The following is a 26,445-nucleotide window of genomic DNA, read 5'->3' on the forward strand; positions in this document are numbered from 1 at the left end:
AATCTGCCATATGTCACCAAAGCCTCTTGAAAGATGTCAAAATAAATATCCTGTGGCACTGGTGGCGGATGTATGGCAGGCAGTCAGGGACATGCAGACTTATCTCGCTTTAGGTTTCCCAATCCTAATTTTAAAAATGATAATCTTTATTGTTTTTCTGAGCAAGTTATCCATAAAAATCACAGAGGGCTAACATTTTTTTTTTAACAAAATTTTTAATAAAAATGTTTCATTTTACAAAGGAATATAACATTGAGATAATGTATGAAGGCGTACAAGGCTGGCTGGGTTAGTGGTAATAGTATAATTCTAATCCATTATAGCCAGATTCTTCTCTAGCTTTTATTGTTGTTTTGTTTGAAAAACTGTTCAAAAACCTCATTGGCCTGGCCAGGACCAACTTGCAGAAGGGGAAAAGGAGGTAGGTAGGTAGGTATTGGGGTGGGGTAGGGAGAGGGAGGGGGCGTTCTTCTCTCATGGGGCAGCAACCCAAGGGGGGCGGGATCCCTAAGGTTAGCTTTCGGACTTTGTATTTATAGTGCAGCTGAGGTGTCGGCCTCCACTCTAGGGAGGGTGTAATCTATCCATGGGGTCCAAATATTCAGAAATCTGTCATACCTATCCTCTGAAATTGATGGTAATTTCTCATTAATCAGGTACAAATTTATTCGCCATTTGACCTCAGAGAAGTCCAGTGAGGTATTTTGCCAAGATTGAGCGATAGTTTGTTTTGTGGCTAGGATGAAGAACGAAATCAGCTTTCTAGAGTTTGGAGATATATTTGTAATCCTTTTGTTCAGTAGGGCTTCCCATGGGTTTTTATGCAGGTTTTGATTAGCTACTGTATAGATGAGGAAGTATACTCTAATCCAGAGTCTTTTGACTCGAGTGCAGGACCACCATATGTGAAACATATCTCCTGGGGAGGAGCATCCCCGGAAACAGTCTTTAGAATGACCTGGAACCGCGTGAGCAATTCTTGTAGGGACTAAGTACCAGGGTAATGGGATTTTATACAAGGTTTCTAACATCAGTGTATTGCGGGCACCACAATTGGTTGATCTCCAAATCTGGAACCATTCTTCGTCGTTTGGAATGTTGCCTATATCTCGCTCCCATTTTGCTACATATGATAGTTGCAAACGATAGGAGGTATGTACACGGCCCGGATATATTTGTGAGATAAGGCCTTTTGCTTGTGGGTATTTGAGACAGAATGTTTCAAAGGGGGTTGTTTTTAATGGGGAGTTTGTGTTTTTGAGAAGAGAGGTTATGAAATTCTTGAGCAGTAAATAGCGGAATATTTCAGAAGATGGTAGGCCAAACTTCTCCTGAAGGGCAGGGAATGTAATTATACCATTAAAACGAAAGTAAGTGGTGTATTTTGGATATACCTTTGCTCGTCCAACTTTCAAAGGACAGTGGGGAGTCAAGACCTGGTGGGAATAGGGAGTTATGCAAAAATGTAAGTGAGGGGAGATAAGTTTCCCAGAGTATTTCATGGAATCCCAGATTTTTAGGGAATGTTTTATAATGGGGTTAGCGATAGGTTGTCTAGGAGTCGGAGTATTCCACAAAATCAAGTCCACTGTGAGAGGGTATAATTCCATGGCCTCTAGAGCAAGCCAAAGAGGCACATTGGTTGTAGAATGAAGGAGGGCTAGTTGGGCCACCTGGGCAGCTTGGTAGTATTTCAATATATTTGGGGCTCCCAATCCTCCCTGCAGTCTATGTCTGTATAAAGTAGAGCATGACACCCTAGGAATAGGACTAGGACTAGGTCTTGTATTTATCGAGTATCGGCTCATTACATTTGGGAACCTATTAAGCTAATGAAACTTTATCTTATCTGCTGAGTATGGGCTCAGATGTGATAAGAATCGTCTAGGGGCTAAGCTACTTTCAGCTCTGGAATCCACTTGAGGGCTATTCCTCAAAGGTTTCTTATTAGTCCGCTATTTGCACGTGGATGAACCCAGGCCCTATGACAATCCTGGTCATTAGGGACCCACATTAACGTGTGTTCCATCTACTTTGGACGGCCTGATAGGAGAATTCTCCATTTGTAGCGTGATTCAGTATCACAACGAGACTCTCCTTCTTAGCATCTCTTTGCCAGTATCAGCTCTACTTTTTCTACAAGACGAATACAGTCTGTATCACCTGTCCAAATTGCTACTCTATTGGCAATTTGTTCCTAATCATCTAGGGTTCCTAATGTGTCACTTAGTTGACGGAAACGCGTCAAACCAATACCAGAACCCGACCAGTTCCTTTGAGATCGGAACTGAGTCATTTCACTTACAAATATAAATATGTTATTCTGAATCAATATCCTAACAATTACTAATAACTCCCACATCACTAGGTCTAATCTTTGACTACCCTTATTCGAGAGCGAGCACTATCATTAGGGGTCCCTCTAAGGAAAAAAACTAGAATTGTATCAGCTAGTAGCATAACTCATGTCCTAAGTGAGAGATATTCTGTATCAGAACTAACACTAGCCACTGGTTCATCCTCATGTGGCTGATTAGTGATTAACAGTTGAGATATTTTTTCACTATCGATGGGGTCTTCTGGGACTCTTGCTCTTCTTGTTGTGTTCTAGACATTGTGTGTCTTGTATGTCTTTTGAGGCGCATTATTTTAAATTTATCAATAAAAGTTAATTTAAAGAAAAAAGGATCAATGAATGAGTTTACAGAGGAGTGGCATGTAATTTTGCTCATATAGCGAGGTGAAGGAGCTTGTTAAATTAATGCCCAAGTAGCCCAATGTCCCCATCATCCATTTAAAGGGGAAGTTGGTTTGGAGTAGGGAGACCATATCTGGGGGTAATGTGAGGTTGAAAGCTTTTGACTTTGTGATGTTAATGATAAGGCCAGACAGAGACCCAAACCTGGACAGTTCCGCCATTAGGTTAGGGAGAGTGGTATGGGGAGAAGATATTATAGCCAATATATCATTAGCAAACATTCTAATTTTATGGTGAATAGAGGCAATTTCAATTCACCTGATGTCAGGGTTGTTTCCAATTTTAATTGCTAACTCTATTGCTAGAATAAAAAGGAGGGGGGACAATGGACAGCCCTGCCTTGTGCCTCGTCGGATCGAGATGTTATCTGAGCAAAAGCCCTTGTAATGAACAAAGGCTTTGGGGGAAGAATATAAAATACGTAGCCATGTGAGGAATTCAGCGGGAAATTTCCAGTGTTCAAGTACTGAAAACATATATGGTCAGCTTAGGGTGTCAAATGCCTTGTACACATCCAAGGAGAGCAACTTTGCAGGAATGCCCCTATTTTGACAAATGTGGGTGAGGTGGGTGAATCGACGTATGCTGTCTGGAGCTTGTCGTCCAAAAAGGCCAAAATTTTAGTAAGAAGCTTCATGTCTACATTAATTAAGGATATAGTAGTACTATTTATCCAGCAAATCTCTTTCAGGCTTTGGTATCATGGAGATAGCTGCCAAGAGAGAAGTCTGACGTATTTGCTGTCCATCTCGGATGGCGTTAAAGTAATTTGCAAGATGTGTGCAGAATGGGGGAAATTTTATTTTTATAGTAAGAAGAAGAAAAAACATCCGGTCCCGGGTGTTTATTAATTTTCAATGCTTTTATAGCTTCTATGACTTCTTCTAGGATATTTTTTTCCGCCAAGTGTTCAAAGAATGTGCTAGGAAGCATGGGAAATGTGATATCATGAAAGTAAGAGGTTATCTGTTCTGGGGATCAGTGATGTGACTGGGAGTAAAGCTTATCGAAAAGTTGTCTGAACTCTGATACTATAGTGAGTAGGTTTGCCTTGATTGTATTATGTCTAGTGCGGAGCCTAAAAAAGGGCTTATCGTGGCACTGGCTCATAGCCTGCCAGCTAAGGGAGTAGACAGTTTGTTATTTAACACATAAAAAGTGTCAGCAGGACCATCTTAGCTTCCACTCAACAAGTTTTGAAATACATAGGTCTAGTTCTGTCCTAGCCTGAGAGATTAATCTTAAATTCTCCCGAGATGGGTGATTTTTGGCCTTGTCTTCTAACTGTAGAACCTTTTGCTCTAATTCTAGTTGTCGGGATAGGCGCACTTTCTTTCGCCGGGCGGAGGACTACCTTATGCGCCTCTCACAGTGACATGGGCGAGGAGGCGGAGGGGCTATTTATAGCAAAGTATTCTTCTAATTGTGGTGTTATCAGAGACATTAACTCGGGTTGTGCTAGAAGGGAATCATTAATGGCCCATGTGGTATTACTGCGTTTTGACATTAAAGAGCTGCATGGATATTGATACTGGGCTGTGGTCCATCCAAGGAATGGAAAAATTTTTAGAACAGGTTATTTGTGGCAGGAAGATATTAGAATGTGGTCTATTCTTCTATATAGGGAGTGTGGGGCCGAAAAATGCATAAAATATTTGGTAGTGTTGGTTTCCCTCTAGAAATCGACTAGGTTGTGCTGGGTAAGCAATACTCGAAGATTATGTGACAGGGATTGCTAGGGCGGCAGCAGAGGTGTCAGATGAGTTATGGAGTTTCTGTCCAGGCCCGCGTTCAAAATACAATTTGAGTCCCCGCACAGTATGACCATCCCATATTTATTTGTCTCTACCAGTTCAAACAATTTTGTTAGGAAATGTATTTGTCCGGTATTTGGGGTATAGTACGATACAATGGTTACCGGGACATCTTGAATTATATCCATGAGTAATAAATAATGGCCTTTGGGGTCAGAGATAGTTGATGTGTGGGTAAAGGGAACTAACCGGTTGAAGCATATTGTGACAGTTTTTGTTTTAGATGAAGCAGTTGATGAAAAAAATGGGAATGGGTGAAGAGAGAACGCGGGGAAGGATTAGTGGAAAAATTTCTTGCAAGCATACAATATTGGCATGGACTTTTTTATAATAGCAGAAAGCTTTGGATCATTTATTGAAGGACTTAAAGCCCTGCACATTGTGCAAGATAATTTTTAAAGTCATGGGCAGTTATATAAAGAACTATAAAGATTGGATATCTGGGGCACCCAGCCCCATGGGAGAAGAATAGGGGGAGAAAGTGAGGGGGAGAGAGTGGGGAGAAGGAGGTGTGGAAGCGATATAGAGAAGGTGCCCGACCTGTAAATTCAACATGGAAGACATTTAAGACATTACAAGTAACTAGCATGGTAAGAGCTGCTTTGGTGGTCATAACATCAACTACAACGTGGGATCGACACACGGCAACAGTGCCAAAGAGGCGTTCTTAAGCTTTATATAAAATATGAAAAATAAAAATTAGGTAAATAAGAGAAGAAGGTGGAAAGAGTTAGAAAAGGAGAGTCGGTTTGTAGCATAGAGCGTATAGGCCCCAAGAACTAAACTCTAGAGTCTATTAACTAAAGATAACCAGAATCCCAGTCCATGGGTAGTCTTTGGCAGACACTTCCATTTCCCTTACTCCAGTAGTTTTTTCATTCTTTTTACTTCTATCGGCGGAGTGGCGATTCTACATGCATATATGAAGTTAGTCCATAAGTGATAAAGGTATCGCTGCCGAGTTGCCTGTGTCAATCATGCATTTTCTGTTTCATTAGGAGGCTATAAAGTTTGCCTGTGGAACATAGGAGTTGGAAAGGCCTTGGAAGACAGGGAAGTATACGCATGGTCATAACATGTCCAGCAGTGTATTTAAGGATGTTGGAGTCTCTTCAGTTGGAGTTCGATACTTTTCTTGGAAAGGCACCCTCAAGGTCAGTCTGACTTGAATGGCAGGAGGCAGCACCTCCCAAGATTATGGCTCATAGTTGCTCGTTGGTCTCCGGGGAGATCTAGAAGGTTGCAATGCATCTGGTGAACCTGATTGCTGGGCTGGGAGCTGGAAGCACAGGTCCATAAAGCAGCGCCGAGCTCTATCCGGGGACAGGATAGTATGGGTCTTAGCTTGGAAGAGGAATGTCAGCTTAAACGGGAAGCCCCACCTATACTGGATGCGCTTTTGCTGCAAAATTTCCAAATAGGGCTTGAGGGCTGTCCTTTTAGCAAGGATTGAAGGGGCCAGGTCAAGGAATAATTGATAATAGTGACCCTGGAAGGAGAGCTTTGAGATGAAGCGAGCCATATTAAGCAGTTTTTCTTTAGTGGTGGTAGTACATTTTCAGGACAATGTCTCTTGGTGGGCCTCCAGCCTTGCGGGCTCTTAACGCTCTGTGGAGTCTGTCCATCTCCATTTGTTCTATAGGAATATTGGGACATAATTCCTGGAAAAGGTCCGTTATGGTGGATTGAAGATCTTTTTTTTTTTTTTTTTATAAATCAATATTTATTGGTTTTAGAATAAACACAGATATACATAACAAACATATATCAAAGAAGGGGTACAAATATAAACCATAAAGGCACAGGTGCGCCTCCCCCGTGAGTTCTGGAGCAAGATATAACGTAACTCTCGATACATCTACAGGCTGGGGGGGGGGGGGCACTTAAGCGAGAAGAGAGGGGTATGTGGACCCCTTCTTGAGTGTGAGGCTGTAACTGAGGTGAGATAGTTATAGGTTGCGCTCAGCCGCCTCTTAGATACAGACAGTACAAGACAAACAGTCGGGGGAGTAAATTACAGAGTAGTGGGGAAGGGAAGAGAGGGGAGGGGTGGGGAGAGATGTGGTAGGAAAGGGGAGAGGAGGGGTACTGCACTTCCAGAGTAGATCCGTGTCTCGTTGTGCCGTTTGATCGTATGCGCGATCAAAAGGTCGCCCGATATCTTCCCTCTTTAGAGCTAAGGGGAGCAAACGGCGTTTCGGGGATCAACCGCCACACAGGGGAACCAGGAGGAGGGTTCAACCACAGAGGACTAGAGTGCCTGGGTCACGAGTCCGCTTTCCTAATTTCCTGCCAGGGTTCCCAGATCTTCAAGAATCTATCATGTGTTCCGTTTGACCAGCTTGAGAGCTCCTCTAAATTCGCTAACCTATCAACTTTGGACCTCCACAGGGCCATCGTCGGAGGGTCCCTCTGCTTCCACAAAAGTGGAATAAGAGATTTGGCAGAGGCGATCAGCAGGGCGACAAGCTTGTGCTTGTACGGGTGGAAGGCAGGGGTAGGTCTCCACAGGAGGACCACATCTGGGGAGAGCACTAAGTCTGGTAGGAGTTTTTTTAACACGATTGCCAAATCCTTCCAGAAAGGAATGACATTCGGGCAATCCCACCAAATATGAAGGTAGGAGCCTGTGGAACTCCCACATCTCCAGCACATGTCCTCCGCCACCAAATTATGGTCATGCAGCCACTGCGGGGTCCTGTACCACCGCGCCAGGAGCTTGTAATGTGACTCCTGGGCGGTGACGCAGGGGGAGAGCCGAAAGCTGTCTTCAAAATCGCTTTGGTCTCGCTTTCTGAAAGGGAAATGTGTAGCTCCTTCTCCCAGGAGAAGAGGAAGGCAGGTTTCCTAGACAAGGGGCGGGAAACGAACTTTTTGCGGATAAGAGAAATTTTCCTCAAAGAGGGGTTAGGGAAGATGCCAATTGCGGTTTCAAAAGGGGTAAGTGGTCTAGAGGGACCGCGGGTTTTCCGAAATTCGCTCAGGACCTTCATCACATGGGCCGACACCAAGAAGGGGAGGGGGCGATTTGGTAGGAGATCGTCCGTAAGAGTGAGGTCGGCCCCCTGCTCTAGGGTAGGTACATCATGGAAGTGTTTGCCAGAGAGCATCCTCCACGCCCGTGTCGAGCAAGAGTCTAGGGAAAGATTCATAAATTTATATAAGGCAGACAGGGGCGTGCGAGGGAAAGGGGGGGCAAGGTCCTCCCCAAGACAGCCCAGGATTCCATTGCTCCCTCCAGAAGAGGATTTTTCTTCCGATCTCTTCTGCTCGTCCCCTCAGGGAACCAGAGATCCTCGATCAGAGTAGGGCCGTAGGATCCTTTTGCCAGGCGTTGTAACAGCGGATCTCTACTAGGGTGTGTAAGCTCTATCCAGTGGTTCAAGAGAGTAGCAAGATAGAACTCCCGTGGACAGGGGAGGTCCACTCCTCTTTCCGTGCGCCTTTTAATCAACAGGCCATAAGCCAGTCTAGGCCTCCTTCCCATCCAGAGATATCTGGAAAAGATTGTGCGAAGTGCTTTGAAGAAGCTGGCTGGGAGGGAAATGGGGAGGAGCCTCATTTTATAAAGGATTATTGGGATAACATAGGATTTTAGGATGTTCTTACGACATAGCCATGAGATAAAAGGGAGATCATATGATCTTAGCAGTTTTTTAACTTTGGCCAGGACGGGGAGGAAATTTGTCGCGAATAGGTCTTCCGCTTTCTTGGGTATCTTTATGCCTAGGAAATCGATTGTCGTGTCGGACCACGCAAATGGGGATACTTTTTTGACAGCATTAATTTGGTTGGCGGGAATGGAAACATTTAGAGCAATTGACTTGGTAAAATTAATTTTAAAATTAGAGAGGTCACCAAAATTTTCTAGCATAGAAACCAGGCGAGGGAGCCCCTCCTCCGGGTTAGTAATAAGGAAAATAATATCGTCGGCATAAGCCGCCGTCGAGAGAGTGTCGTTCCCAAATTTGAGACCTTTTATGGAAGGGTCCGATCTCACTTTTTGGAGAAGAGGCTCCAAGGCCAGGACAAAGAGCGTAGGGGAGAGGGGACACCCCTGCCTAGTGCCATTTCCTATTTCAAAGGAAGGGGAGAGAGAACCGTTAATCTTGAGTCTCGCATGCGGCATTGCGTAGAGAGAGAAGATCGCTGAGACGAATTGGGGTGGAAGATTAAAGTGTAGCAAGACTTGCTCCATATATGTCCAATTCACGCGATCAAACGCCTTTTCGGCATCAGTACCTACTAAGGCGAGTGATATGTTTCGTTTTTGGGCAAATCTAGCAGCATGTAGGAGTCTGAGACAACTGTCTCTCCCCTCTCTTCCCCGCACAAAGCCCGCCTGTTCAGGGTTGATCAAGAAGGTAGTATGTTTTTCTAGGCGTTTTGTTAGGATTTTGGCCCACAATTTCATGTCGAAATTAATCAGGGAGATGGGGCGGTAGCTCCCGCAAGACTCAGGGTCTTTGCTCTCTTTGTGCACCAGAGTAATATGCGCTTCTTGCGCTTGTCTAGGCAGGGGGGTCCCGCTCAGGAGAGCATTGTACAAGTCTACTAATCTAGGAATGAGCGAAGTACTCAGGGCCTTATAGTATATAAGGGGGAGGCCGTCTGGGCCTGGACTTTTACCCGGGAGAGATGAGTTTATAAGGTCTTGTATCTCTTGCGGGGTGATTGGGGACAGGAGGGATGTGGTCTCGTCATCTGGAATTTTGGGGAGGTTTAGGTCTTTGAGGAAGTGGTCGATTTGTTTTTTCAAGACAGCTCTTTCTTCAGGAGTGGGAGGATCTTTAAGGTTGTATAGACGGGAATAAAAGGATTGAAATTCTTTAGCAATATCAGGGGTAGATGTGACGCGATGGCCCGTGGGGGATTTAATGGCCTTAATAAGAATCCTTGCTTGGGCTTTTTTGATAAGGGACGACGTGAATTTGCTACCCTTGTTACCTTGGGCGTAAGAGATATGTATGAGGTATAGATGCTTTTTGTTAAACCTAGCTTCCAAAAGGAGTTTAAGTTCAGTTCGGAGGGAGGTGAGTTTCTTCATGGCCGCTACACTTTGTGAGAGCTTAGTCACACGCTCTAATTTGGCAATTTGACCAAGTTTCTCGTCAATGTCTTTCTGTTGTTTCTTCTTTGCTCTGGATCCAGCAGAGATCAGAAGGCCTCTCACATAGGCCTTATGAGCCTCCCATACCACCGGAACTGCCATATCCTCAGTGGTGTTGAGTTGGAAATATTCTTCCAATGCTATGTTGAGCTGGGCTCTATCCTCAGCCGAATCCAGGAGAGAGGGGTTGAGTCTCCATCTCCACTCGCGGGGAGTGGAGCCTGGAAGGTAGATAGACAAGTGGACTGGGGCGTGGTCCGACAAGGCAATGGAGTCTATCTCAGCTTTTTTCGTGTATTGTAGGAAGGAGGAGGAAATAAAAACATAGTCTAACCGCTGGAAGGAGGAGTGGACCTGCGAGAAGAAGGTATAATCCCTGGAGGATGGGTTAGAGTACCTCCAGGCGTCTACGATATGGAGTTGCGTGAGGGATCTGCTGAGTTTACTTAATTTCCTCTGTGAAATCTGGGATTTTCCAGTCAATGAGTCTATGGAGGGGGAGATGGTGAGATTAAAATCTCCACCCAGGATGACCTGCCCAGTGGCGAAGATCCTGAGCGCTTCTAATTGTTTTGTGAGCCATTCTACTTGGTCCTTATTAGGGGCGTAGAGGTTGGCAAGGGTAATTTTAGTTTCGTTTAGGTAGCCCCTCAGGAACAGAACTCTGCCCTCCTCATCTGCAAAGCGAGCCTCGCAACTAAACTTAAGGGACTTGTGTATTAGTGTGGACACACCCTTGGAGGCGGAGGAGGGGTGGGAGCTGTGGAAAGCTAGCGGGAACTGCCCCCCAAGAAGGGATAGGCATCTGTCCCCTTTAAAATGGGTCTCCTGCAGAAACACTACCCCAGAGCCATACCTTTTCAGAAGAAGGGCCACGTGGTGTCTTTTGCTAGGAGAGTTCAGTCCATTCACATTGAAGGTAGTAAATAGTAGAGGTTTTGCCATCACGGACACGCAGGAGTGGCCGGAAGTACCTTAGCAAGGGGGTAGAGAGAGGAAGCAAGATTATGTAAGTGAACGCTTAGTGACTTAGAACTAATTCCTTGTCACTCGGTCGGACACGGAGGGAAGAGGAGATGGAGGGGAAGTGCAGAGAGTGATAGGGGAAAACACTAGGTAGACACAAAAGGGAGAACGAGTGCTGAAAAAAAAAAATGTGTCGCAAACTACGACACTAAAAACGTAAATTTAGGTCAGCAGGTCAGCAGACTTGAGCAGACCCTGCTGGGGGATGAGGGCGAGTTGTGTGTGCCTTACCGGGAAGGCCCACCAACTGCGTCAATAGTAGCCTGAACAGGTAGGCGCCCCCAGGAGCCTAGAGCTGAGGGGCAAATGCCTTAGGTAGTTGATCGCTATAAGGGAGAAGAAAAGGAACATTAATGCATTAACTTGTTTAACGCAGTAAATAACAAAGTCATCATATACGAACACGTTGCCGAGATCTTACGAAAACAATAAAAGGTCGCCAGATCAGGAAGCAGCGGAACAAGTACATCCAAAGGATGGTGATAGGAAAAAAGAAAGCCTGAGAGTCTCCTCATCTTCACCCGTCAGGGCCAGCAGGAGGGTCCTTCGCTTTCTTTTTTTTTACCTCTGGGCGATTTGAGGCTACCCGCTGGCTGCCAGACCTCCGGGGGGGTCAGCTTAGGGAGCCTGGGGAACTCCGGGAGAGGCAGCCAGTTCGGCAGCTCAATCGGGTCCATTTCAAGGTGTTCCCATGTATCGTTGAGGTCTTCTGGAGTACGGATGAGAAGTCTGCGTCCCTTGTAGGTGATGTTGATGCCAAAGGGAAGGAGCCATGCGTAACGAATGTCTCGTGCTCTTAGGGCCTTCAACAGAGGACGCATGATTCGTCTCTTTAATAGGGTGGCAGGGGAAAGATCCTGGAAGATCTGGACCGGGGAGTCCCCATATTTTAAGTCCTTGTGTTGTCTGGCAGCTTTAAGGACGGCATACGTGTCCTGAAATGTGAGGAGCCTGCAGACAACCTCCCTGGGGGGCTCTGTAGGAGGAGGGGGGGGGGTCTCAGAGCGCGGTGGATACGCTCCACAGAAATTGTCGCTGCTCTGTCCTGCCCAAGTAACTGACCAAATATTTCTGAGGCGACTTTAGGCAAGGCTTCCGTCGCCCAGGATTCAGGTAAGCCTTTAAGGTGGACATTACATCTCCGATTTCTGTTCTCCAGATCTTCTTGGAGAATGAGAGCTTTATTTAAATTAGCGTGCTGCTCCTTTAAGACTGCAGCCATAGCTAGAGCATGTGTTGTGACTGATGCAGAGGAAGATTCAAGCTCCTCCACTCTGCAGCCCATCTGCCTTATATCACCTTTTATCTCTGACAGCTCATTGATAAGAGGACGCAGAGCATTAGTCAGCAGCTCTTTCATAAACCCCCGGGAGACAGTTCCTGAGTCCTCTTCATCTGAGGATGAATCACCCTCCCCCTCCTTACTGTGTGCAGAAGCAGCCTCCAAGGCCGCAGCCATCTTGCTGGACGGGTGAGGAGAGCGGGAGCCCCGTTCCTTTAGAAATCGCTGCATCCCCGTCTGGCTCTTAGATGTCTTCGGTGTGCTGGTATGTTCTCCTCCTTTTTCCTTTGCTTGTTTGGGCATTTTGCCGCTATTATCGCTGCTGGGAGCTCTCTGAGGGCACCATTCTGTGGGAGCTCCGGTCCTAAGCTGCCATCATGCTCCACAGTCAGGCCCCGCCCCGGATTGAAGATCTTTGATGGATTCTAGGAGGCCCCATATTCGTAGGTTGTCTGTACGAGCTCTGTTTTCAGCATCATCCCACTTGTCGTGGAGGATGAGGATTTTCTTCTGTATCTGCTCGACTTCTTCTTCGTGGGACTCAAAGACTGTAGTTGCATTATCCATGTGGTCTTCCAGCGCAGCTGTTCGGTATCCGAGGTCTCGGATCTCTTTGGTGAGTTTGGAGGTTATGCCATTAGAGATTTGTGAAAATCCTTTTTTTCAGCATTAGCTTAATTTGGGGTAATAGTGAATCAGAGAGGAAGCTGCAGTAGTTTCCAGCTCCATAGGATGTGCTGAAGCAGAGTCTAGGCCAGAGTCTAGGGAGGGTATGGGGTCCTCCATTGATGAGCGGGAAGATTCATCTTTGATGATCTTTTGGTCGCTGAGTGCAATGGAGTATTTTCCCCCACTTTCAGCGGACTAAATACTCACTGTGAGCAGTTCATACCTAATAGGAATAAAAGCGTTAAGGGATAAGGAGAAAACCATTGTGGCTCAATAAAGGTGTAAAGGGGGAAATAACAGAAATAAAGCATTTAAAGTACTGAAACAAGAAGGCAGTGAAGAAACACTAAAACTCTATAAGGAAATAAATAAAAATAACAGTAAAAAAAAATTAATATTAAAAGTATTGGCTCTTAATAAAATAATGAAGGAAAAATTGTAGAGCGTGGTGGCGAGAAATCAAATCTATTAAATTGTTTTTTTGTCCAGTGTATTCACTTAGGAAAAAGAAATGTCAGATGAGATGCAGACTAATAAAGTAAACTCTTTACTCTTAAAAAAGAATAACAATGGATATACACACTCAATACCATGACTCCAAGAGGTTTGAATCATGAGTACAATACTACCCTGTTCTGCTGACAAATCGTGCTTCTATGCATCTGATTCCATAACTGGATATGTTTTTATAGTGTTTGATTATGTGTCACTTATACTTTTTTCATTTGCTTATTCACAGGTCACGTGGATTGTCGTCTGGACTGGGATTCAGTTACGGAGAGTATCATACTCACCCCTTGACCCCTTATATACTGTATGTAATTTGGGGATTATGCATATTGTAACACATTGATTGAGAAAGATGAATTGATATCTATATTCCTGTATCCCGATAGTGATATTTGTTATTTATATATAAAAAGGGGGGGGGGGGTCAAATGTTATGGGGCAAAATTGGAGTGGATACTCTCCCAGAATCTCAGATATTCAGTACATTGTACCTGCATTATAATCCATGTCTTGGTATTTGCCTTTAATATAATGTATTACATAGACTGTATATAGATGTTTTTCACTGTTGGGGCATAGTATAGTAATCCCTGCCTTGATATTCGATGTGGGAACAGAGATGCTGTAGTAACACACATGACAAGGCATTGACCTTATGTTCCATCCTCCTGACATATTCCAGCCCACAGAGTGTAGTAGGGGCGGATTTATTAACATAATGATGATGCTGTGGAGAGCCAGTCATGTGAATGGTCACGTGACCGCAGCCCTGCCGTGACATGATGACGTCATCGTGTCACGACGTCCGCCCCAGCGTTTGCATTGGAAGACTCTGCTATGATCCTGACCGCACGGATGGGGCAGAGCTAAGACTGTGAGGCGGAGCAAACATGTCATGCTGGGCACATGACAGTCACATGATACCCAGGACTACTATGGCTTCTGGACATGCACAAATAGCAAATACAAGATGCTATAGTCTGCAGACCATCCGCCATTATGGGACACAGATTGCAGGTGAATAGACACAGGTGGATTAGATGCAAATGATTTTAATTAACACTCTGTCATTGGTTAAGTTTGTATGTTCTTCACTATATATATGTTCCATGTTGCATGTTGTTGTATACTTGACAAAGACCCACTTATACAAGGGTTGAAACGTTGTTTTCTCTGTGTGGGAGGAATAAAATCTCTCTACTCTTTGCATCAACTGCTGCCTCCACTATTTCTTTCTTGGAATTCACTTAGGAAAAAGAAATGTCAGATGAGATGCAGACTAATAAAGTAAACTCTTTACTAAATTCCACCAGAGTAACCCAGGAGGAAATGCAGAACCACCTTAAACAGATTAAAATATACAAATCGTAGGGAGCTTAGCTTAAATACCAAGAGAAGATGTGTGCTGCTAAACCCTGCTGACCCTGCTCTTCAAACATCATTTCGTTTCCTTGCACCAGAAGGTCAGCCTTATCCCCACTCAGACCTCTCCAATACATAAAGAACCTTGTAGGGCCTGGATTTCCCTTCTGTCCAATGAAGCAAGGTTAGGGCCTTCCACAGCCAGCTGAGGCCAGTGCAAACCCGTTTTTTTTTTGACCGCATCGGACGGGAAGAGATTCACTAGACGCATATACTCATGGAAATCGATCCGCACCTCCTTAATTGACACCCTCTGCCCAGTCAGAGGTGAACCTCTGTCCTTGGCATGGCTGAGGACCTTGTCTATGCCTACAAGGGACCATACTGTGGAGGCGGCCTGGTGCAGGGCGCTCTGGATATTTGCACGAGTCTGAAACAGGCCTGACCAGCTACTGGACTAGGGTATGCTATCTCCTGCACCACCACCTGTACTCTGGAGTGCAGGCTTTCAGGTCACCGGAGGCCTGAGTGTGGCACAAACACTGTGACCATCTCTGTCCACCATCTTACCTTTAGCCATCATCTTGAATGCAGAGTGGTGGAGGGACAACACACCATCTAGTCCCATATGAAGTTACAGAGCAACGCAAGGTCAGTGGGAAGGAGAAGTGGAGAGAGTGTGGAGAGAGGGGGCTACAGCACATGGGGAGAGAGAGAAGTGAGGGGCTCTCCATTACAAACTCTTAACTAGAGATGAGCGAACGTACTCGTCCGAGCTTGATGCTCGTTCGAGTATTAGCGTGTTCGAGATGCTCGCTATTCGAAACGAGCACCACGCGATGTTCAAGTTACTTTCACTTTCATCTCTGAGACGTTAGCGCGCTTTTCTGGCCAATAGAAAGACAGGGAAGGCATTACAACTTCCCCCTGCGACGTTCAAGCCCTATACCACCCCCCTGCAGTGAGTGGCTGGCGAGATCAGGTGTCACCCGAGTATATAAATCGGCCCCTCCCGCGGCTCGCCACAGATGCATTCTGACAGAGATCAGGGAAAGTGCTGCTGATGCCGGAGCTGCTATAGGGAGAGTGTTAGGAGTGATTTTAGGCTTCAAGAACCCCAACGGTCCTTCTTAGGGCCACATCTAACCGTGTGCAGTAGTGTGGAGGCTGCTTTTTGCACTGTTGCACATTTTTTTTTTTGTATATCGGCCGTGCAGAGCATTGCGTCCTGCAGTAATTTTACATAGTCCAGGGCCAGTAGTGGTGAGGTAGGAACAGAAGACATATACAGTCTATATAGGCAGTGGGCTTTTTTCAAAAAAATTTGGGAAAAAAATTCTATTTGGGCTGCCTGTGACTGTCCTCAGTGTACTGCGTTTCTGCTGGGGATAGTTGTCCTAATTCATACGCAGCCAAGTGTTACAGCAGGCTTGCGCAAAATTCTTTCCTGGCTCTGCGTTGACTGTCACATCACCGCTGTATTCCTGTCCACAGTGAAACAGTCTGCAGTAATTTTAAATAGTCCAAGGCCAGTAGTGGTGAGGCAGGGACAGAAGACATATACAATCTATATAGGCAGTGGTCTTTTCCAAAAAAATTTGGGAAAAAAAATCTATTTGGGCTGTCTGTGACCGTCCTGAGTGTACTGCGTCTCTGCTGGGGGTAGTTGTCCTAATTCATACGCAGCCAGCTAAGTGTTACAGCAGGCTTGCGCAAAATTCTTTCCTGGCTCTGCTGTGCGTTCCGTAAGCGAAGTCAGCCTCCAACCACAGGCCAATAAGCGGCACATTTAATTACAGTGTTCTATTTCTGCTCTACTCGTAATACCACCAGCATGCGCAGGCATATGATGGCCAAGCACCCCACAAGGTGGGACGAAGGCCGTTCAGCAACTCCGGTTTGCACCACTGCCTCTCCCCCTGTGCCCCAACCTGCCACCGAGATCCAACCCCCCTCTCAGGACACAGGCACTACCGTCTCCTGGCCTGCACCCACACCCTCACCTCCGCTGTCCTCGGCCCCATCCAGCAATGTCTCTCAGCACAGCGTCCAGATGTCGCTAGCGCAACTGTTTGAGCGCAAGCGCAAGTACGCCGCCACGCACCCGCACGCTCAAGCGTTAAACGTGCACATAGCCAAATTGATCAGCCTGAGATGCTGCCGTATAGGCTTGTGGAAACGGAGGCTTTCAAATACATGATGGCGGCGGCGGCGGCCCCGTGCTACTCGGTTCCCAGTCGCCACTACTTTTCCCGATGTGCCGTCCCAGCCCTGCACGACCACGTCTCCTGCAACATTGTACGCGCCCTCACCAACGCGGTTACTGCCAAGGTCCACTTAACAACGGACACATAGACAATCACAGGCGGGCAGGGCCACTATATCTCCCTGACGGCACATTGGGTGAATTTAGTGGAGGCTGGGACCGAGTCAGAGCCTGGGACCGCTCACGTCCTACCCACCCCCAGAATTGCGTGCCCCAGCTCGGTGGTGGTATCTGCGGCGGTGTATGCTTCCTCCACTAAACCACCCTTCTCCTCCAACGCAACCTCTGTCTCGCAATCAAGATGTGTCAGCAGCAGCACGTCGCCAGCAGTCGGTGTCGCGCGGCGTGGCAGCACAGCGGTGGGCAAGCGTCAGCAGGCCGTGCTGAAACTACTCAGCTTAGGAGAGAAGAAGCACACGGCCCACGAACTGCTGCAGGGTCTGACAGAGCAGACCGACCGCTGGCTTTCGTCGCTGAGCCTCCAACCGGGCATGGTCGTGTGTGACAACGGCCGTAACCTGGTGGCGGCTCGGCAGCTCGGCAGCCTCACGCACGTGCCATGCCTGGCCCATGTCTTTAATTTGGTGGTTCAGTGCTTTCTGAAAAGCTACCCACAGTTGTCAGACCTGCTCGGAAAGGTGCGCCGGGTCATTTCCGCAAGGCCAAGACGGACGCTGCCACCCTGCGGACCCTGCAACATCGGTTTCATCTGCCAGTGCACCGACTGCTGTGCGACGTGCCCACACGGTGGAACTCTACGCTCCACATGTTGGCCAGACTCTATGAGCAGTGTAGAGCTATAGTGGAATACCAACTCCAACATGGGCGGCGTAGTGGGAGTCAGCCTCCTCAATTCTTTACAGAAGAGTGGGCCTGGTTGGCAGACAGGTCCTTGGAAACTTTGAGGAGTCTACCCAGATGGTGAGCGGGGATGCTGCAATCATTAGCATCACCATTCCTCTGCTATGCCTCTTGAGAAGTTCCCTGCAAAGAATAAAGGCAGACGCTTTGCGCTCGGAAACGGAGGCGGGTGAAGACAGTATGTCACTGGATAGTCAGAGCACCCTCATGTCTATATCTCAGCGCATTGAGGAGGAGGAGGGGGAGTATCATGAGGAGGAGGGGGGAAGAGACAGCTTGGCCCACTGCTGAGGGTACCCATGCTGCTTGCCTGTCATCCTTTCAGCGTGTATGGCCTGAGGAGGAGGAGGTGGAGAAGGATCCTGAAAGTGATCTTCCTAGTGCGGACAGCCATGTGTTGCGTACAGGTACCCTGGCACACATGGCTGACTTCATGTTAGGATGCCCTTCTCGTGACCCTCGCGTTACACGCATTCTGGCCACTACGGATTACTGGGTGTACTCGACCCACGGTATAAGGAGAACCTTTCCATTCGAGAGGGGTTCGAGAGTGATGCTATACCACAGGACCCTGGCGGACAAACTGATGGTAACATTCCCATCCGACAGCGCTAGTGGCAGAAGGCGCAGTTCCGAGGGTCAGGTAGCAGGGGAGGCGCGGAGATCAGGCAGCATGTACAGCGCAGGCAGGGGAACACTCTCCAAGGCCTTTGCCAGCTTTATGGCTCCCCAGTAAGACTGTGTCACCGCTCCCCAGTTAAGGCTGAGTCGGTGGGAGCACTGTAAAAGGATGGTGAGGGAGTACGTAGCCGATCGCACGACCGTCCTCGGTGACGCCTCTGCCCCCTACAACTACTGGGTGTCGAAGCTGGACACGTGGCCTGTATGCCCTGGAGGTGCTTGCTTGTCCTGCGGCTAGCGTCTTGTCAGAGAGGGTGTTTAGTGCGGCTGGGGGAATCATCACAGATAAGCGTACCCATCTGTCAACCGAGAGTGCCGACAGGCTTACACTCATCAAGATGAACAAAGCCTGGATTTCCCCAGACTTCTCTTCTCCACCAGCGGACAGCAGCGATACCTAAACTATACGTAGGCTGCACCCGCGGATGGAAGCATCGTTCTCTATCACCATCAAAAACGGGGACCTTTTAGCTTCATCAATCTGTGTATTCTATTCATCCTACTCCTCCTGCTCCTCCTCCTGAAACCTGACGTAATCACGCCGAACTTGCAATTTTTCTTAGGCCCACAAGGCTCAGTCATATAATTTTTGTAAACAATTTTTATACGTTTCAATGCTCATTAAAGCGTTGAAACTTGCACCTGAACCAATTTTTATTTTAACTGGGCTGCCTCCAGGCCTAGTTACAAATTAAGCCACAGTAACCAAAGCGATTAATGGGTTTCACCTGCCCTCTTGGTTGGGCATGGGCAATTTTTCTGAGGTACATTAGTACTGTTGGTACATCAATTTTTTTGGGCCCTCGCCTACAGTGTAATCCAATTAATTTTTTGCCCACCTGCATTAAAGCTGACATTACATCAGCTGTGCTGGGCACTGCAATGGGATACATTTATGTACCGCCGGTGGCTTCCTGGCACCCACCCATGCTGTCGGTCCACACGGAGTTGTAACTGCATGTGTCCACTTCTAAAGAACCCCAGTCTGACTGGGGCATGCAGTGTGGGCCGAAGCCCACCTGCATTAAACATGACATTAGCTTTGCTGTCCAGGGCACTGCAATGGGATATATTTATGTACCGCCGGTGGGTTCCAGGGAGCCACCCATGCTGTTCGTCCACACGGACTTCACAATAGGGAGTTGTACCTGCCTGTGTCTACTTATAAAAAACCCCGGTCAGGTTGGGGCATGCAGTGTGGGCCGAAGCCCACCTGCATTTAATCTGACATTAGCTCTGCTGTCCAGGGCACTGCAATGGAATACATTTATGTACAGCCGGTGGGTTCCAGGGAGCCACCCATGCTGTGGGTGCACACGGAATTCCCATTGCGGAGTTGTACCTGCCTGTGACTATTTATAAAAAAACGCGGTCTGACTGGGGCATGCAGACACCTTGACAGAATGAATAGTGTGTGGCACATAGATTCCACATTGCTATGCCCATGTGTGCAGCTCCTGATGGTGGTGGCACAGGATTATATTTCTCACTGCTTCTGTACAGCATTGTGGGTTATCGTCCTGCCCCTTTTAAAGAGATTCGCTGCCAAGCCGTGCCAACCCTCTGAAGTGTGTGCCTGCGGTTCCTCCTCATGGCAGACGCACTTATAAATAGACATGAGGGTGACGTGGCATGAGGGCAGCTGAAGGCTGCGCAGGGACAATTTGATGTGTGCTGTGGACACTGGGTCGTGCGGGGGGGGGGGGGGGGGGTTGGGCAGCATGTAACCCAGGAGAAGTGGCAGCGGAGTGTCATGCAGGCAGTGATTGTGCTTTGTTGGAGGTAGTGTGGTGCTTAGCTAAGGTATGCATTGCTAATGAGGGCTTTGCAGAAGTAAAAATGGTTGGGAGGGGGGGGGCACTCTTGCCGCTATTGTGGCTTAATAGTGGGACCTGGGAACTTGAGATGCAGCCCAACATGTAGCCCCTCGCCTGCCCTATCCGTTGCTGTGTCGTTCCCATCACTTTATTGAATTGCCCAGATTTTCACAAATGGAAACCTTAGCGAGCATCGGCGATATACAAAAATGCTCGGGTCGCCCGTTGACTTCAATGGGGTTCGTTATTCGAAACGAACCCTCAAGCATCGCGAAAATTTCGTCCTGAGTAACGAGCACCCGAGCATTTTGGTGCTCGCTCATCTCTACTCTTAACCCAACTAGGAGTGGTGGAGACAACCTTCCTGCCATTCCTTTTATTTGCTGGGCTCCCTGACACATTGATGAAGACAGGAGAGATTTAGAAGTGGCACTACAAACTCCATCTGTACTAGAACTCCTGTCTTACAATTCTGAAATGTTTAAATACAAACTTTAACTGTACTGAAACTCCCACCGGACACTGCTAAGATGCATGACCCCAGACTTCTTCTGTGCTTTAGCTTCCATCAGGCAGTTCTGAGGTGTTTGACTACTTTCCCATCTTGGCTACAACTCCCATTAATCACTGGTGAAGTGTTTGTTACAAACACCATCCATACTACAGCTCCCACCTGGCACTGCTGGGGTGCTGATCTATTAATCCCAATTATACCACAACACCCACCAGGTTCTACTGAGGTTTTTTGACTCAAGCCCAATCTGTTCTGCAGCTCCCATCAGACACTGGTGAGGTGTTTAACTATTATCCCTATCTGTACTACAACTCCTATTGGACACTGTTGAGGTGCTTGACTTCAAACTTCATTGTGATACAGCTCACACCATTCCCTAGTAAGGTATTTGACTGCAAGTCCCAATTGTACTACAACGCTTGTCTGACACTGTTGAGGGGATTCACTACTATCTTCAACTATACTACAGCTCTCTTTGAACCTGTTAAAGTGTATGACCACAATTTCCATTTGTGCTGCAGCTCCCATTGGGCACTGTTATATAGTGGGTAAATACATAATCACCTGCAATACAACTCCTATCGGATACTGTTGAAGTGTTTGGTTATGAACCCCCCATCTGTACCACAGTGGCTATCAGTTGCTATTAAAGTGTTTGTGTTGTGGCATCAGGCCACCAAGTAATCTACCAAGCATGGCAGATAACACTCTACACTCTAGTTGTTTTTCAAACCACAAACTCCATCTATACTACATCCCCCATCAAACACAGCTGCAGTGTTGGTCTTTGATACCAAACCATTGAGCAACTTAACTGAGGACTCGCAACATCACCCACCACCTGACCTTAATTTGCAGTCTGGTTTCAGCAGTCACTTGGAAAGTATTATGGATACAACTTCTACAACAATCACTTCTCCCATTAGTGTCCACCGGAGGGATAAGCAACTTCAAGAGAAATTTATGAAACACCCTATGCACCCATCAAGAACTCGGTAAATCCAACTCACAAGCTAGAGGATTAATCACTTATGTTATCGCAAAGAGACCGATAAAACGCGGCGCAATCTTTACCGATGGAGCTTCAATTGTAACCCTTTCCAATCCATTGTCTGACCTGTGAAGACATTATGATTTAAGGCCGTACAGCTCTGATGTTGAAAGAAATCCGTCGGGGTTCTCTTCCTGTATATTGCCAGCCTCTCTGCTGTCAGAGCCTATCCAACGTGTCACCTCATGCAGTACTGGCTTTAGCCAGCATATAGGACCGTTGTATAACAGCAGAAAAAGAGTAAGCACCCTAGGAAAACCAGGATACAATTTGGATTGGAAAGGGTTAAATTCTTCGTGGACAGATAGACCTTCTGACCGACCTCAAATGGCTCCGACACAGTGGACCTTTTACAACTACGTAGTTGTATACGACCACTTGCTTCCTCCAGATTCTTGTGCACACCATTCCAAACATCCTGCAACTCAACATCAACAATGGGGCAAGCTGTAGATACTGAAATGGAAGTCAGGAACCGGGGATGCCGACTGAACACACAGAAGAAAGGTGACACCACTGTCGCAGAACTGATATGATTATTTATGGCAAATTCAACCAAAGGTAAAAACTCTACCCACTGACCCTCTCGCCCACAAAAAGACGCAAGTCTTGTACTAGGTCTTGATTTTTACGTTCCGTTTGTCCATTTGTATGTGGATGAAACGTTGATGAGAAAGACAGAGATGGTCCCAAGTTTTTACAGAAGGCCCTCCAAAATTGGGCTACAAATTGCTCCCCGGCGATCCGAAACTATATTAACCGGTATTCCATGCAATCTTATATTCTCTCTAATGAAAGTCTTCACTAATTCAGTGTCACATGGCATTTTTTTTAAAGCAACAAAATGCACCATTCTCGAGAACCTGTCAACAACAAACAAAATGGTGGAACAACCTTGTTACAGAGGCAGGTCAGTGACAAAATCCATGGACACATCCGACCATGGACTACCTGGTACTGACACAGGCATTAACGGTCCCTCAGGGCTCTTACGACGACTCTTACCACGTGCACAAGCTGAACACCAATTTAATGCAAAATCGGAGGAATGAGACTCTTCCAGAACTAACAACCGCAGTGACCTCGGTACAAGTAACTTCCCTGCAGGGCTTCTCTTTGACATTCCTGAAGCTGAGCCAGAAGGTTCCGTGTCAGGGCTGCTACCACAACACCGGGCGGGAGGATGACTTCTTGAGAAGAGTCCTTAACCTCCGGAGTCGCAAAAAAGCTGGATAGGGTGTCAGCTTTCACATTTTTTTCTCCCGGCAGGTGCATGACTGTAAAATTTGAATCTCGAGAAGAAAAGCGCCCACCTGGCTTGCTGCGCATTAAGACTCTTACCATTCTCAAGAAGCACTAAGTTCTTGTGATCGGTGAAGACAGTCACCTGGTGTCGAGCCCCCTCCAGAAGATGACGCTGTTTTTCATATGCCCATTTTATTGCCAACAGTTCCCTGTTCCCAACATCGTAGTTGTGCTCGGCGCTACTGAATTTACAGGAAAAGAAGGCACACGGACTATACCCTGAATGACCCTGAATTGGGGGAAGAGGACTGCCCCACCCCAACCTCCGAAGTGTCTACCTCCTCAAAAAAGGGCTTCTGAAGGTCAGGCTGAGCAAGCACTGATGCAGTGGAAAAAGCCCTCTTAAGTTGCTCAAACGCTTCTGAAACTTCCAGAGACCACAAAGTCACGTCTGCTCCTTTTTTCGTGAGATCAGTCAGCGGTTGTGCAATCACTGAAAAATGTCTGATAAATTTTCTGTAAAAGTTAGCAAATCCAAGAAAGTGCTGAAGAGCCTTCAAATTATTATCTGGTTTAGCCCATTGTGCGATTGCCGCAACCTTGTCTGACTCCATACACATATCAGTTGGGGTAACGATATACCCAAAGAATGATACACGTTTGACCCCAAATTAGCACTTCTCCAATTTAACATACAATTGGTACTTCCTTAGCAGCTCTAACACTAAATGGAGATGTCTGACATGCGTGTCCCAATCCGACGAGTACACCAAAAGGTCGTCAAAATAGACAACCATAAAATCCCCTAGATAATCGTGGAAGACCGCGTTCATCGACCCCTGAAAAAACGCAGGGGTGTTGCATAACCCGAAGGGCATAACCAGACACTCGAAGTGCCCCAATGGGGTGTTGAACGCGGTCTTCCACTCGTTACCAGACTTAATATGTATAAGATTATAAGCTCCCCGAAGGTCAAGCTTGAAGAAACGGTGTGCTCCCACCACCGGATTCAACAGATCAGGGATCAGAGGGAGCGAACACTGATTTTTTTAATGGTGATCTTGTTTAAAACCCAATAGTCAACATAAGGCTCCAGTTGGTGACTTTGATGGTCTGATATGTTCCTTGGTTAAAGCCTCTGAAATATAGGATTTAAGAGCCTCATGCTCCCTACCCGACAGATTAAATTTGGCCCCCTTAGGTATGGGACTATCCAGTACCAGATCAATCCTACAATCCCATTTGCAGTGTGGGGGTAATACCTCGGAAAGCTTCTTAGAAAACACATCTTGAAAATCCTGTAAATCAACCAGAATACTAATAGTATCGGTGGAGCACAATGTAACAGGCGCTAGATTATCCTGACAGCACTCTCCCCACCGAACTAGCTCCAAAGTAGTCCAATCGAACTGAGGATTGTGCGTCCTTAGCCACGGCAATCCCAGAACGATATCGACGGACATCTTCTCCATGACTAGAAATGAAATAACCTCCAAATGTAATGCGCCCACCATGAACCGAAGTTCTGGTGTCCTCCACTGCACTACCCCTGAGGACAGATGGGTTGCATCGATACCGGTAAAGTGGATCGGCAAACCTAACGTGGTAAAACTTGATAACAGTGGTTTTACAAGCGGCAAATGGATAAGGTTCGTGGCTGACCCAAAATCAATAAATGCCTGTCCCACCCTGTGAAAAGCCTTGTAAAACACACTACAAGGCACCAGTAATTTAGGGAGTACCTGACCTCTTAGATGACCCTCCCGACAGTCTCCTAGGAGCTAAATTTTTCCTGCTGCATCCGTATCTGCCTTTCCTGGCAAACCCGGAACCGCCTCCGTTCTTCAGAACTCAACCGGTCCACTTCCATACAATCAGCTTCGAGGGTTGACAGTGGGGTACAGGCTGTAGAAGTCACCAGAGACTTAGCACCGCGTTCTTGACGGTACTCTAGCTTAGTCAAAGTAGAGGGTGACGGATGGTACAGCAGTAGATCTTTTACTGCGTCAGACAGGCCCTACCAAAAATTAATCTTTGAGCCTGCAGTCATTCCATGCAGATTCACCCGAATACTGCTTGAAACTAAAGCAATATTCTTCTGCAGACTGGTGACCTAGGCGTAGGGCCAACAACTTACTAACTGCATAACCTGCACAATCGGGTTCATCAAAAATATTCCCGAGCTCAATGAAAAAAAGAGCCTACCAACTGCAGACAAGCAGAATCAGCCGGTAAAGAATAGGCCCATGACTGAGGCCCTTCTCTGAGCAGAATTATAACAATCCCCACCCTTTGGGGCTCGGACCCAGAGGAATGAGGCTGCAAGCGAAAAAACAACTTACAAGCCGGAAGACAAATAATTTTTTCCCGTCCCCCAAGCACCTCGGGTAATGGGCATTTAGGTTCAGGTACTGGATGAGCGGGCACAACCAAATGCTGCTCATGATGGTTGAGATGCCCTGACAGGTCCTGAACCATCCCGGCCAGGTCACGAATCTGACCGGTAATCATATTATTGGACTCCATCACACCGTGAATCCCACCTCAAAAAAGCACAGGAATATATATATATATATATTTTTTTTTTTCCGGGGGGGGGGGCAGTTATTATGTTACAGTACTAGTTGTATGCATAGGTTCGCACGGCGCGGGAATCCCTGTCCCTCACCCACTCCAATGTTCCTTCCTGGAGGTCGCCCCGAAGGTGGACAGGTCCAGGCCGCCAACACTGACCCTACACTGCCTATGCAGATAACAACTTACTAGCACCGACAGGCTAGGCCAATAGGATAAACCAGCATGACAGGAAAACCACAGAACATAAGCAGAGCTGGATCGAGACAAGGTAACTTTCACAGGAGCAGGACTGAAGTCAGACACAGAGGGAACGGAATCAATAACTGGCAACTGCTATCAGCAGCTGCAAGACTATATTCAGGAGAATCCACCCATTGGTTGGAGTCTAATCAAGCCTACTGACGGGAGCTCCCAGCCAGCCACTATAACTCACACACTCCGCACCTGCACACCGGAGCATGGCGCTGCCGCGCGCCGACCCGAACGTGGGCCCCACACCATCCCAGAACGCCGTGGTGAACTGTGCCACTGCCACCTGTGGTCCCTGACCGGTTTCATGGTAACAGGTAGTTGATGATCATAGCTCTTGGACATAACGTGCAGTGGTGACTCAGTTTCCTCTTCCCCCTCCCCTTTTACCTCACTTCTCATGACAAAATGAATGTTTGACCAAAATTACTCTTTCAGACTATCATCTTAAAGATGCATGGAGAGCAATTAATCCTGAAACCAAAGACTATACTGCTCACATATTCATGCCTCATTACACAGGATTCACTACCTGTTCATCTGTGAAAAATTTATACAAATGATCACTGGACTGGAGGTGGGCTCAATTACAATTTTACATCACACTCCAGTTTCTTTGAAAATTTCAGTGCAAGACCTACCAGCTAAAGAAT

At 46.9% G+C, this 26,445-nt stretch overlaps 1 protein-coding gene across 2 annotated transcripts in view; it reads right to left on the bottom strand.

The window, feature by feature from the left end:
• LOC136588631 (leucine-rich colipase-like protein 1) overlaps positions 1-26,445 on the bottom strand; it is a 389,698-nt gene that overhangs the window by 342,689 nt on the left and 20,564 nt on the right. The gene's annotated exons all lie outside the window — the stretch shown is intronic.

Source organism: Eleutherodactylus coqui, chromosome 1, assembly GCF_035609145.1.
Source record: "Eleutherodactylus coqui strain aEleCoq1 chromosome 1, aEleCoq1.hap1, whole genome shotgun sequence".
Classification (NCBI taxonomy): domain Eukaryota; kingdom Metazoa; phylum Chordata; class Amphibia; order Anura; family Eleutherodactylidae; genus Eleutherodactylus; species Eleutherodactylus coqui.